Source organism: Lingula anatina, chromosome 3, assembly GCF_051362555.1.
Source record: "Lingula anatina isolate TDL-2025a chromosome 3, LinAna3.0, whole genome shotgun sequence".
Taxonomy (NCBI): Eukaryota; Metazoa; Brachiopoda; class Lingulata; order Lingulida; family Lingulidae; genus Lingula; species Lingula anatina.
In genome coordinates, this window is record NC_141769.1 from 26,921,313 (window position 1) to 26,933,308 (window position 11,996).

Here is an 11,996-nt window from a genome sequence, read left to right on the forward strand (position 1 = left end):
GAAACTAAAAGACGGAATATTTGACAAATGGTATACTAACATCTCAAAGCTGTTTATTCTATGCCAGCACCTTATCGCTTGTGTAGCCATATATAATGCTAGTCACCTAATTTTATTGTCACTTTTTGGCGTCATTTCCACACCAGTTGTCCCACCGGTCATCAAAAATTCTCTTTGTTTCTTCCATTCCTTTTTTTAACCTTTGTGATACTTTTCATCGACAAAGTCTGATAGAAATAATATTTCCTGGTAGTGTTAAATTCCACTGGGATTTTTTTTCTGAATGGAGTTGTATTGATGGTTTAAATTAATTTAACACATTTCCTCATTTTTCGCCTTAGGAGGTCGCTTCTCATTGGTTCACGTAGGAAAAATTGACACAAAAAGGTCGTGATATGCTGCATATCAATTTTGCATTTCGCTTTCGTTCGTCAACAAAATAACAATGACGGTTATATCCTCGTAGCCAATGAAAATACAGTGGATTTGCACCCAAGTGTGATATATGTATTATTGATTAGAGTGCTAATATTTAATAATTGCCTACGCAAAACGTGGGATCAAGGTGTCCAATAATAGCGACATGTAAACTTTAAGTGTGCCTTTTAAAATAAGCCCAAAGTAATTTTAGTCGTGTTACATAATTCGTAGACAAGCTCAAGTGCTGAGAAGGTAATGCCCCAAGTGACGTATGTAGTGTCATTCAAAGACATACTAAATTTAACCAAAGGGTTGATGGGACATTCTATTAGAAGCCCTACTGTTTACTCTGATTTTCTAAATTTGTCTCTTCCTTGAGTTTAGTGTATGTAACGGGATTTTTCTATTGTAGGTCGACTGGTGAAATGCCCATTTATAACCGAGTAATTATGGTAGCAGACATTGTTCTCAATTTGCGATCATTAAGCTTTTCATCGCACGTGGACAGCTATGGTGTTGCGTCGTATCACACCTACGTGACACTATTTTTGGTTTGGTTTCTGAAAGTATATTGTAAAAAATCTACAGTTACTGAATATTTTTTACTTTGCGATTCCATTTTATCTACGAGTCTGTCAACCGATTATTTAGGGCAGGCCTTACGAAAGTTTTGCGTTTTATTGTGTTTTGCTATAAATTCAGTGTTGAACGTAGTTAATGAATTCCCAACTTTGGTGTATTTAGATTTTGTTGTCCTTCTTCAGTTTTGACCAATACATACAAGTTGCTGTGAACATAACTGACGTGTTGGGATATCGAGTAGGAAAATAGGGTAGAACTTTGTTACAGTGGAAACCATGTCACTAGCGGCACACATGATTTTGTTTAACGATTGTATACCATAAAAGCGCGCAAATAAACACACACAAATAAACACACACAAATAAACACGCACGCGCATGTCATTATTTACACGTGCACGTACCTATGTACGCACTCTTAACACGCACTGTCATTCATAACAAAGATGCCAACAAAGACATCCTTATCGACATTCACCTAATTTGAAGCGACATGAATCTTAAGGGTGTAAGAAAAAACCGCTGAAGTTGTCAAAAAGAGTCCCCATGCTTATATTTTGATAGAACGGTCTTTCTTGAGATAAATGCATCAAACGAAACCACAATGTCCTTTATTTTCAAGAAGGGCAGTCTTAAACAGATTTCCATAACTTTTCAATGCGCTTTACTTTGCCAAGCTGCAGTAGGAGTTTATTAATGCTAGTTTTTTTTCTTTCTTTTTTTTTTACAAATTAATCTAATTCTGCTATTCCATCCCGTGGCTTGCTTTTGTTTCTTGCTTTCATGGAATGCTGGTCACCTGTTCTCGATCACAATAGTCTACGTGTATGTACATGGCTAACAACTTTCAATTTTCATTTGGGATATTTTTATGGTGCAGTATTCACAAAATTTATCGATGATTGGTTCATTTTGGTTTGTGGGTCATTGTATGCATTTATCACCTTAAGGTTTCTTGTGTTTCGAGTAAGTTTCAATTACTTGGTGATCACATTTCTCTGGCACGTCAGTGGCGGATTTACAGGGGGGACAGGGGGTCCTAACCTCCCCCCCCCCCCTTCGGTTTTTGAAAAATTTATCGCACCAATATCCCCCTTTTGAAATTAGATGTTTGACTAGCTAAATCATAGTTCTAACCCGTACGAAAGGCCCGTCGTTCTGGACCCCCCCCCCCTTCAAATAATCCTGGATCCGCCCCTGCACTTACATGTGTACACTTCGGCCTAATTTACTATCGAAGGACTGGATGCATTAATTGAACGCCGCAGGTGGTCACACACCCAGACTGCAGTAGCCTGTAACAGTCTATCATAAACAATGAAGCAGAGCAGTAACAAAATTATTTTAGCTGTAATACACGTGTACAGACTTTAAAATTAACCAGTACGCGAATCATTAACAGTTTGAACACATACTGTGTTTTGGGTGTCAACTGTTGACAACATACCCTCTTTTACTCTTTTTGCTTCAAATCATCATGAAATTCAATATTAGCAGATTTCTGGCTAAAGTTATATTTGGAGAAATAAAACAATTGTATGATTTCGTTTATTAGTCACAGTAAAAAAGGGATAAAAGGATATTAATATAAAGTGCATCTGCAGACAGAGTAATTACGATCATTGCTATAAAGGTACATGTATATCAACAGAAGAGACAGATAAATTGAGTCAATTACTTTCTGAATATTCACATATGCACTGAAACATCATTGATTTCCAAATGATTAGTTCGACTGAAATAGGATTATAGTCGTAAAATTAACAAATAAAGGCGTGGGCAGTTCCATATCCCATATGACACCTATCCCTAACTGTATTGTTGCTTGTCTCACATATGAACCATTCCGGTCAAAAATGAGATTCTTGAGTGTCATTATTTTGTCACATAATAGAACTTATCTGTCAAAATATTTACATATCGTGTATTCCATAATGGTGATAAACACCAATACACAGATAAAATGCAAGAATAAAGTGTTGCGAATTAACAATGCATTAGTTGATTGCTTATACCGTTTTCTGTCTGTTATTTTTATTGTCCGTAGCATTGGTTGATATACAGTACATGCAGTTTATCATACTCAGATAAAGCCGTTGAAGGTTATCCAAGTTTGAAACTAAACAATACCTTGGCGAAGCAAATCAAATTCCGGCATGAATTTACTTAAAATTGATACGGTATCACTGGGAGATGCGTACGGCACGTTATACACGCAAGCGAGTCACAAATTTGACGAAAACGTCGCTAAGTTAAGGCATATGGACTGACTTTTGAAAATTAAATCATAGCCTGCTCCAATTGTTCACGCCTACTATTTCGTTGTTATATACAGAAATGAATAAACAGTTAAAGTAAAATGTCAGCTTAACACCAAAACTGCCAAACCATTCTTCAATATACACTGCAGCGCTTAAACAAGTAGGCCTACATAAGGCGTTCTTGGCCAAATAACAATGATTTTAGTTTATCCTTTTGTCACCAGATGTCAGCAAGTCTGCCCTGCTTCCAAGGCAAGGTAGTTTTTACATGTCATCTATGTGCTTTTGCTTGAACCGGAATAGAGCATCACTTTTATGAGAATATGAATAATATCATAATATTCCACTGCTTTATTGAAAATGGGTGTTTTCAAAAGTTAAGCTGCGATATTGCTTAAAGCATTTTCAAGACTGATGTTTGTGAATTGATATCCCCTTTTTCACATTCCGAATTCGGTTAAAAGCTATAAGGAAAAAAACACATTTTCACACTTTTCTGAATGTCAACTGACCCGAAATACTCGTCCTATTGAATGCTTAACTTTTACTGCATGCTGCAAATCTCGTCCAATGCGAGACTGCAAGAGTCAGGATTCTCCCTGCAATACAGACAAGAAAAAGTAACGCTCCAAAGCCTGTTCCATCCTCGCCTGGACAAAGCGATAGCATCCTGATCAAAAACCATGTGCCTCTTTCCTTTTTTTTCGTTGTATGTCGATCTGGGCACGCCCTCATAGCTCCGCCATTTAGGAATAACATTGTAGGAGGACGAAGATGAAACGAGAAGTTTTCTCCAGTTACGACTATCGATATTTCTTGCGGCATTTATCTTCAAGAAGATTGGGTCACTTAAGGTGCTTTCATTGATGCCGTTGCACTGCCCTGTATAACTGCACGGGGTAGTTTCGGGAAACACTTTAGATGAAGGCCGAAGTTTTGATAACACCCAAAATCCTATGGGAACAGTTTTGCCTTTTCTTAACAAATTTAACCCGGCGAGGACGTCTCTAAGATGTCCATTCTGACTAGGCGACCAAATATGTTTCTGTTCTCTTCGGTCCGTAAGAGCAAAAAGATCTTTTAGCTGCAAATCTTTCTGCAGCGCAAAGTTCTCAAACAGCCGAGAAGGCGAGACGCCCAGTTGCGTGGTCAACCCAATTGCAAAGAAGAAATGGAGAAGTTTACTTGTCCAGTACATAATTATAAGTCCGTCTCCCAGGCAATTAACCCAATCAGATTCCAAACCCCAACTGGCGGTGTACATAACCATGTCAAAGGATGGAAAGGGCGGCTCATCACCACATATCAGCTGCAAAAAGTATGATGAATTGAAGCTTTGGTGCTGCAGACGGACGTTATTAGTTGCGCCAAAGGGACATCCACCAGGTTCAATTGCAAGGAACAGCAGCCATGTCGAATGCACGTCCCGAAGGACTGCTCTCATCGGCGAATTGAGGATTATGAGTAGACCCGATGGCCGTAGATGATGTGAACACGTGAGAAAGTTTCACCTTGTGATTTATGTCTCAAAACCACATAAGGCTGCTATTTCTCTAAACACGTCGTGCCCCCGCCTGGCCAGGCCTGGCAACACCAAAATGCTATTTATTACTAATGCTCGCTTTAACCATAAGGTTATCAATGTTTTTTTTCTTTTGCAAAAGGTTTCTATTTCAGATTCTTACGCCCACTTAATTAATTGCCTACCGATAGGCAAGCGCGCCGTAATTACTAATGACTTCACCTCGATGTGGAACGTTCAAATGTGTGCAAAAGGTGCTTGCAACAAGTAATTCAATATGGAAAATATATAGGTGTGTTTTTCCAGTAGCATAAACATACGCGTCTGTATTTTTGTAGGAGACATCCCAATCCCTCCCTAATTTTCTTATTTCTTTCGATTTTTAGAATTCTACCCGCCGAAAGCAGTGCGTTACGTAGCATCTATTTACCTAATCTAATGGCTTTATCCATTAATTTCTTGATTAAAAAATACATTACCCTTAACACGCAGCTCAGTTTACACATTTATTATTTAAAGAATAACGCAACATTCTGCACTCCCTCGATACGTTATTGTTCATAAAAATAATGTGGATCAGAAATGATTTGCAGAGCATTTTCAGAGCAATGCAAAAGGACATTTTCCGAGAAAGTGGTGCCATGCTCTTTAAGCCTTACAACAAATGAATAAAGAATCATACTATATTTGAATATTAAACCCAATTTTGTTGCACAGAATAAACACACAGTCCTGTCATTATATGGTTTACCCAGGTGAGTAATAAAATCCGCCTTTCATACCACCTCTTTAAACCTATCATACTTTAAGTCTCATTGCCTTTATGTATCATTGCAAACGTCCACCTTTTCGGACATGGCGTTGGCGGTTGGCAGGTAACGCGATTCTCACAGGAAACCGCACTCTGAAACTGTGTTTTCTTCCATTGAGAAACGTGATACAAAACTTAAAGTTCAGCGAGGCAAGATTAATGACACATTTAAGTAAGGTTACTAAGTAATCTGTTAGCACAGTGTATTGGATTTTCAACGCTGCCCTGAAAGTGACCTGGTGCTAATCGATTTTAAGAGATGTTACTGGACAGTAACAATAACAGAAGTATAATGATGTGGTTGTCAAATTGTAAAACTTAAAATTAACTGTACATTAACTATATATTGATTGGTGAAACATCAATATCAACAAAAAAAAGTTGGTCGTGTAAGTAATAAGTCACGTTTGCCTCAGGTTTAAAAGAAAGCTCCAGAGAAATGCTCTTTGAGTTTCTTTTATATACCGCACCTAAAAGTATTTTCTGTCGCTGTGAATCAATGATAAATAATTTGGTCCTCTTTCTTGTTTTTTTTACTCAAATATGATAATAAAATATCTGAACCGCTTTTTCCTTCGATCATGTTTAGGTTTAGATCAATGCCACAATACAGTGTACTTGCAACGTGGATCTGCCAATGCTATGCTGGAGTATCATATGCTCGGGTTCTGCTCATCACGGGACAAATGATAAAAGAATATAAGGACAAAAGGAAGAGGTCTCGTCGGGGGACTCTTTTTCCTCACCCCGTCCCCCCCTCCCCCCCCCCCCCTCTGCGGGGCCCGAGGGTCTAAATTGCCAAATTATTCTTACTCGCTCATATTAAATTTTTGAAAAAGGTCCCGCCTGGGGGGGTTCCTTTTCGTCCGCAGAACCCCCCCCCCCCATCCCCACCCCCACGGGGTCCGGAAGGTCCCTTTTGCCAGATTACTCTTATTTTCTCACAAATATGTGAAGTGAACAACGTGTATATAAAAAAACAAAAAGGATCCCACCCGAGGGTTTTTTTTTCTGTCCGCATGCAGAGAAGGGACAGAAATTAAACGAAAAAGGGAGAAAATAAGGAAGAAAAGAAAATATTAAAGAAAGAAATCAATAACAAAGAACAACTTAAAAACCATTTATTATATCATAATAAGAACAACCAAAAGCAAAATAGTTCTTTTATTCGATTTGGCGTGAGATGATGTACATAAGAAAAACCATATCACTTTATAGTACTGGGTATTTAGATAACACCAGTACCATCATTACATAGTTATATTTAGTGCTTTATCTTAAATAATAATAATAGTTACATCTGTTAAAATGTTATTTCTGCAAACATGTCCATCGAATGTTTTAACCGTTTTCATTTCTGAATATAATACACGTTCATTGAAACGTGCATATATAATGTGCGTTCTTATACTTTCGTACTTTCTCTATGTATACTAGTATTACTATATCTCACTTCTGTCCAATTATAATTTCATTTGCAGAATATCTACATGCATCATAGGTTTAAATAGAGACTTGCTATGTTTGCTCTGTAATATACATTGCTCTTGTTATGGGCGAAGAATCTGCAATTAAATATATCATTAACATCAATATAATCAATACAAATGTTCTGTCACTGTCTTAAAAACTTATCACAAAATTTATTAAATCGCGTCTACCACAGCTAAGTTTCGATTTTACACGTCCACGTACATGTACAATTACTCTGACTACACTGCACAACAAAGTTTCTGGTTGTCTTAATAATGTTTACTATGTACATGGTCCCAGAGAGCATTCACATTGAGAAGAGCCGAGGTCTAGCAAGGCCGAGACCTAAATATGGCGGACCTACACGTAATCCTTTGATAATCTCTCAATGACATTCACAGCGTTCAAAACAATTTCATTTAAAGACACAATCAAGGAACCACACTGAGCTACAGGTATGGCGCGGCTGCTGGAGGTCGTAAAAATTTCTACCCGGCTACCGAATAGATTCATACCATTTTGGAGTAAAAAAAATGTATTGTTCTGACAAAGATAATCAATTCGCCCCTGATTGATAATGTCCTCATCAGTAATTGTGATTGGCCCTCCAAGTAAAGCGATGCCCAAAACGAAAAAGAAAAGAAAAGAAAATCCTGGATCAATTTCTGATCCCTGCTACTGCGTATTAAAAGTTTTATTTTTGAAATTCCATTTCAGTCATTAGTGCAATAGTGTGGCTTCTCTTAATTCCCTTTGGGAAAAGGCCCTTGGCTCGATGTTTGAGATGCCTTACTTTGGAAAAGATGAATCAGGCAATGATTTATACCTCATGCGGATCAGGGTCATCGCTCCCGACATCCTCTGCAATGCTTCTTATGTGGACTACGGCGGTTTCAGGAAACGAGAGTGTGGGTCCGCTATTATTTCCTTCATACTCGGATTCGTCCACGGGACTGTCACCATTCCAAACACTGGTGGGATTGTTGTTGCAACAAACAGTCTTCTTTATGGCCTTCTTAAAGTTTTTACAAAATCTCGTCAGCACGAAAGGTTTGATGGAGCTGGAAATGCAGGTCAAACAGTGACCCAAGATGGTGAAAATATTTTTCAGTTGAGCAACCGTGACATCGTCTGTATTGACTCCGAAATCGGTACCTATTTGAATACAGTGTATCGGAAACCAAGCCACAAAGAAAATAATGAGAATCACCAGCACAGCCTTCGCACTTTGACGTCGTGCTCGCAGGGCCCCGTCATGACCTCCCTGACTTTGAACTTGACCTTCGGTCACCTCAGATTGGTGGCCAATACGGGAGGGCCAAAGTGCTCTCCACATCTTCCCGTAGAAAATGGTGACTGTTGTAAGTGGCAAGACAAATGTAACGCAAAAAATCGAAAGTGTGTATGCCTGTCTGTGACGCTCAACTTCCCAAACCTCCGTACACGCTTCTGATTCTTTGCCTTCTTTCCAAAAGGTAACTGTAGTGGTGGCAAAGAGAGCTGGAAGAAGCAGGAGCAAACTACCGGCCCAGATCAATATTATAACTATCAAAGTGAGATCCGCAGTTCTGAAAAAAAAAAGAGAGAAAAATTTGTAAAGCCAGAAGAAAAAGAGTAGACCTGCCCCATACGTGCGCACCAGTAGTGCTGCCTTACAGGAATGTGTTGTAGTAGATGAAGACAGAAAGAAAGACCAATAACAGACCTTATATACGGACGAGTCGTTTACTAAGGCCCCATTCAGAATAATAATAAGGAACTTACTAGTCCGAGGGTCAAAGATGGCCGACCCACTTGAATACTTCCCCACGGGATATCTATTTAGTGTCTTTTAGCGGATTAGAAGGCAAGCTTTGTAGTGGGTCGCCATATTTGACCCTCGGGATAGATAGATAGTCCCCTATTCTGACTTGGGCCACAGATCTTTCACCACTAACACCCATATTGACCACATAACCCACAAACTAACCAGCACTACCAAAGCGGATGAATGTTAGTGCTAGGTATCGCTTTGTACGGTGTGTTGGTTAATTCGTGGGTTTTGTGGTTAATATGGGCGTTGCTAAAAGATCTGCAGGTAGTGTTAGTAAACGCCTTATCCATTTATGAGGCCTGAATATAAACTATGACGCGTTGTGTTCAAGTCGAGCTCCTCTCTGCCTTGTACTTATCACAGAAATAATCCCCAAGCTTATAACGTAAATTAACTTTAATGGAGTCGCGGGTATGTGCATGCGACTCGTTATATAGTATCACTCAGAAATCTCTTATCCTTCATTGCTCTTATCTAACCTAAACGAAATTTACGATCTCGCGGTCTGTCACGCAGATATCTTGCATAAAACCAGGCAACGACCTGCTAATAAACTGAGTTTTGGTTTCTTTTTTAAACCAAGTCGTGGTGTTGTGTTACTTTTTTCTCCTAGAGAAAAAACAGGTTGGGAATCGTTAACCGAATCTAGATCTTCTCTAAGTAGGATAAGAGCTCTTTGAGTGAAATATATCCAGCCGTATTTCTAAGAACTCATTACAGTACCTTAAAATAACCATTTTTTACCACTAACACTTTTTCGCTTATTTTACGTTGAATAAGCAGTCTGAAATGTCTTTCAATTATGACAATATCTGGGGCTGACATTTTCCTGGAATTGATGGCCTAAACAAGAGCAGACCCCTGGAGATATCGCCTGACAGCTAAATCCTCAAATGCTTTCGTGTTTCTTTTCATCGGTTTTACGGTTTCGTCTTATAAATGCAAGAGTGTAAACTCAGGTAATACTCCAGGAAAGTGAGAATATCGTATGACACTGTCAGTACATTTGGCACTACTGCACATTTAACCGATAAAAAAGCCAATATTTTGACTCAGTTATATTATACTAAGTTAATGAGAAAATTGAATATTTTACTGGAACTTAAGTTGGGACACAGATCAAGAAGTTTCGACCTTATTACAAGGGCTTCTTCAGGTGAACTGATTCTGAGTTGTCACCTTTGTCACGAGGTGACAAGCACCTAGCACGATTAAAGTGAAATTCCGCCGATAGTTCACGGCAGAGTTCCTCATTCATTTATCACGTAAAGGATATTTTTTGCAAGTACCAAACAAATCTGCTCAAATACATTTTGTGACATTTACAATGATGAAATTACCTGTTAAAGTTCCGTTAGGCCTCATTCAGAACAGTGGACTAACTAGTCCGCGGATTAAATATGCCGACCCCCCCTTAACAGCTTGCCGCCCAATCCCCTAATAGACATTGAATAGATTCCAAGCAGAGATTACCAGCAACAAGCATTGAAGTGGGTTGGCCATATTTTACCGCGGACCAGTTAGTCCGCTATTGTGAAGGCGGCCTTACAGTGCCTGATGGGCTGCGCATTTCCTTGTCTGCCACTGATTACAGTGTCACGTACAAGAGAGCCCCTGTGATACAGGGTCTGGGTCCCATTGCTTTTCACAACTTAGAATTTAACATATTTACGTCACGCTAACTATATATTATCTAACCTGTATGGGTGTAATGGAGGGTGGAAAAAAAGTCTCTATCACCGCGGCTAATCTATGCCGCAAACTCGTTACTTTTTTCGTATTCATTTTTGGTGAGCAGATGCTGCTCTCCACCAGGGTCGCTGAGTATTTTTTCACTAGATATGCACAGAAATGTCTTTGGCTACTTCATGCCACGATTTACGCTGAAGAAAAAAATGCATATTTTTAATCTGCGACCCTGGTAGAAGAAAAGCAGGTGCAGCGTTTGCAGACGGAGGTCGCTTAGGTCATCAAATAAAGCACATTTCTTAGAAGTCTCGCAAAACTGGCAGAATTTCGTGAACAGATTTAAACCAAGATGCCGTTTTATTGTCAAGAAAAACACAAAAGTCTCACATAAAGCGTGACACGTTCCAAATGGATCCAGTTTCTTTATTTATTTATTCAAAACGTACACAAATGTGGATATTCTACTTGGATAAGTGACATATATTTTAAAAGAGACAAAAATGTAACATTGATTTTATATATAGTAAAATTATGGTCGAGAGAAGGACTGAAAAAATAACGGTGATTTGTGACCACAGTTTAATGCAAAGAGCCGTAGTGGATAGGTCAAACAAACGCATTAAATAACATTCCATCATTTTCATTAGAAAAGATAATTAGACATCGCGACAAGACAAAGAACGGCTAAGCTTTTGAGCGGATATCTGCCTCTGGCGAACCGCATGTGACGAGTCAGTGTGGTATTCAAACACCACGTGGAGAGATTAAAGGGCTCTGCAGCGTATTTTATGGATCAGGTGTCTACGCAGAAAAACACTTTGCAATGCATCGTTATACAACGTATGTACAAATATCACGCAGCGAAGTATCTGGAATGGACCGGGCCTTGACAAATCAGAAAAAAAATTGAATTTAAAAAAAGGGGAAAATGTCTTTTTCATACTAATCTAATAAAGGTATAATTTTTCAAAAAAAAAAAAAAACAGATGCTGTGTGCCTAAAATCTCGATTGTAAGGTTCTGTAACGCTTTTATCCAATTTGATATCTAACTTTAATAATTCTGTGTTTATTTTAACTTAATTTGATCTTTATGTTAATCTCTAAAATTCCATTTGATCTCACAATTTACAACTTCAGGCTTTATGTTGTAATGATTTGAAAAATACATCATTATTATATCGTTCCTCTGTTCTTGCGAGTTGTGTGTGAGTTATCCACCTAACTTTATACTTTTGAACACAAGTAAAAAGCAATTGCAGTAAACACACACACACACACACACACACACACACACACACACACACATATACAGACTTGACATTTAATATGGAATATTTCAGTTTCGAAGGTATGCCTAGGTGAAAATGCGTTCTTTTTTCACAAACTCCGATCTCATATAAGATATGTGAATGGAGAAGTGTGTAG